Source organism: Cololabis saira, chromosome 17 (assembly GCF_033807715.1).
Source record: "Cololabis saira isolate AMF1-May2022 chromosome 17, fColSai1.1, whole genome shotgun sequence".
NCBI lineage: Eukaryota > Metazoa > Chordata > Actinopteri > Beloniformes > Belonidae > Cololabis > Cololabis saira.
In genome coordinates, this window is record NC_084603.1 from 33,717,861 (window position 1) to 33,721,225 (window position 3,365).

A 3,365-nucleotide genomic window follows, 5' to 3' on the forward strand; every position below is an offset into this window, starting at 1 on the left:
AAGTTGTACTTCAGTATGTCTTAAGTAGCACTAATGATATATCATTAGTATACTAAGTACATTGTTAGCACATCGAAAATAGTACACTGTGAGTACACTAATTATGTGCGCAGGAAGTATACTAGATGTACTTCATTAAAATACACTTCAATAGTACACAGAAAGTACAATTTTTTCATAATTAATTTGAATTTGGAATGACTTTTAAGTAAACATAAAAAATAATTAGAACATACTTGGAGTAGAAAAAAAGTTTATTTTTAACATGCACGGCATTGCAGGAAAAATGTGCATAAATCAAGTACATTTAAGTACAACTTAAATATGTAAAGTTTAGTGTTGGTACAGTACATCTAAACAACATTTTCAAACAGTTTCTCTTCATCGTAAAATTTTTTTTCAAATTTGGATCATTTGTTCACAAAAAAAAAGAAAAAAGTTTATCAACAAATTTTACAGAGACCCAAACAGCTTGATCTTCAGAAGAAACAATAGATGTGCTAGCTGTGCACCGCAGAGAAGCTAGTAATGACAGAAATGAACATTAAACTGACTTTTGAAACATTGACACAGTTTGTGTAAACTCAAAATGTATGTCCACCAAAAAATAAACAAACAAAAACTATTACAATCAGTTACTGATGTTACTGCTTACTGTTTCTTTTTGGTCACAAAATTCTCATTGTTACATTTTCTCCGAATCACTGCTCTCACATCAGACACAGTTGTTCCTGGAAATTCAGCAATAACTGTATCTGTAAAATAGAAAAGGACAAATAAAATGGTATTACAAATCATGCTTTTCCAAAGTTATCACATTAGCAAGAAGGGGGCTTACATACACGAGGAAAACCTGAAACATGTTGCTTCTGGCTATGGCCAAGGCAAGGGTGGAGGCAGAAAAACAAAATGATAAGGAAAAATAGACTTAAACTTATAATGAAACATTTGTCTTATCCTCCCACAATATTCCCTTATTCCTGTAAATACTTACATTTGTTTGAAGAACTTGTGATGGGTCAATCTGTGTTTCATCTTCATCTGAAGTGAGACTGGAAGTTGCAGTAATTCTTTTTTTCTGTACTGAAGAGAAAGAATGTATTATATGACAACAACATATGAACTATACCACAGATTTTTTAGAAAAACATTTAAAATATAAAACATCATAGTATTACAGTGTCATAAATTCATTAAGGATTTTATGTGTATGACATGCCACTCTTCTTCCCTTTCATCTTTGCAGCCAGCAGGAGAAACAAAATGTTTTACTAGCTACTGTAGTGCATTTTGGGATATTCAAACAGATTAATTCATCACTCAGGTTCTATAGTTTCAGACAAAAATAATTCAGTGGGTGACATTCACTTCATATCATTTTTCATAAACAAGATGACGAGACAATATTAAAAGCATAACCAACCTACAAATAGGGATTTCAGTGAATCAAGACTGGTAAGTATAAGAAATGGAGCAGCATTTTGAACCTACAGGTGTTTTAATCTAAGTATATTTTCTAAATAAACTACCAACACAAGCAACAAAAATAACCTTTGGTTTGCTTCCGTCATATGTTGTGGTACAAGGTGAGGTCCTTCTCCTTGCAACTGCCATGTGCCAGATGTCTTCATCCTTGAAGAAGGCTTCTTTTCTTTCCATCAACTCCTTGTAGTTGTCTGTAACCACAACCATACATCAGACGAACTGTCAAAACCATGTTTTTTCCCTCTTTTGCTCAATATTTTAGATATTTTGTATGTCTCGTGAAATGCACCACGGTCAATCTAATATTATACACAACAAGTCACTTTAAGTCTTTTTTATAAACACAGTTACATAAAAATTGAAATTACATACAAGGTTTATAAACAATCATTAGCATGAGCCACTGGCAAATTCTTTATCAAATAATCACTAACACTTGGTGGCTGGCAAGTGCTAGCAGAACAAATTTGTACAAACAATTTTGTTCTTGTTCTTTTCTTTACATTGTGGCAATTGTCCATTTATGGTTAGCACCACACAAAACTTTTGCTAAACATGCTCCACACAGCATGCTCACAAATTTGCACTAATTGACGCATTAGCTGTCGCCAACAGCTAGCTAGCTAGTTATTAGCTAATGCAGCATGTGAATGATAACTTTGCCTATTAACTTGTTTAGTCATTGTAGAAATAATATTCATTCATAAAATACTTCACACCATGCACGAGCAGTACAAACCTCAGAGTAGGAGCGGTTTTGCGGCCACCTTGTTTTTAGGTGCTTTCCTGGTCGGCCAGCACACTTGTATCCATCCGTCTTCACTCGACAGGTCCGGCCGTTTTAATACCTGAACAAGCTGCTGTCTGTACTGAGGTGTCACAATGTCAGTACTTTCGACGTGAATTGTGTTGTCCCTAAAATAAAACATCCCGAACTTGAATTGCGCCATTGTAAGTCGACTACGACGACGTTTCCTTCAGCTTCATTCAAGCAGGCTGCATTCGGGGGAAACCAATCAGCGGCAGCGCAGCCGCGAGTACTTCAGGGTCAATTTGAAAAATGTGAAAAATGCACCACATGCAAATTTTCACTGCCAAATTGTAAGAAATAGGGATTACATATCAGTGTGTATTCTTGGTGTGCCTTAAAACAAAAATGGTAATACTAATAGTCTAACAGTTGTGGTATAACAAATACAAACAAAATCATAGGGGTGAATACTTTTTCAAGGCACTGTACCTGGCCTCAAAATGTTGAACTTTAACAAACTGTTTTCATGCAAAATCAAAGACTTAATTTTTCAGTTATGTTATGTGTTTTTTGATTGCTGTAAAATGTAAGTGAACCAATCCAAGCTTTGGAATATGTACTTTCCATGTGATGATAAGAAATACACAAGGTTGTACTGTTTTTTTAAATTAGAAATACTGGTGACTTCTGCATTATATAAAAGCATATGGTCAATTGAAAGGTGCTCTATGTTGTTGCTGTTCATGTTTATTCATAATTCACCATTAAATTTGAAGAATAGATGGATGGATTTTTAAGTATCGATAAAAACAACGGTGGTGTTGAAGTAATCCAAATGTACTTTGTATCACTAATTGCTAACATTTTAAAATTGAAATAGAAATGTAAGGATATTTTTTCAATTAGAAAAGGTATTATTACATAACAGCAATGTTGCATTTTGCTAGTAAAATACAATATTTTAAAAGGTTGAAGAGAAAGGGTCAGCTAAAGAAATTAACTGTTATTCTACATGCTTTTAAACTGATCTAAGCACACTAAAAGAAGTGGCTAAATACTGATGAATTTGTTCTGGTTTATAGTGTACTTATGAAGAATACACTAATTTACCACTGAAGTAGTTTTTAAT

The 3,365-nt window shown here is 33.6% G+C and overlaps 1 long non-coding RNA gene across 1 annotated transcript; it reads right to left on the reverse strand.

Annotated features, from left to right (window-relative positions):
* Nucleotides 1-273: 273 nt before the first annotated feature.
* LOC133463870 (uncharacterized) lies at nt 274-2,625 on the reverse strand. The gene is made up of 4 exons (XR_009784381.1): nt 2,225-2,625; nt 1,552-1,676; nt 995-1,078; nt 274-755 (listed from the first exon to the last, which is right to left on the reverse strand). It is a non-coding gene; the product is annotated as an uncharacterized LOC133463870 (long non-coding RNA).
* Between the last annotated feature and the right edge of the window lie 740 nt (nt 2,626-3,365).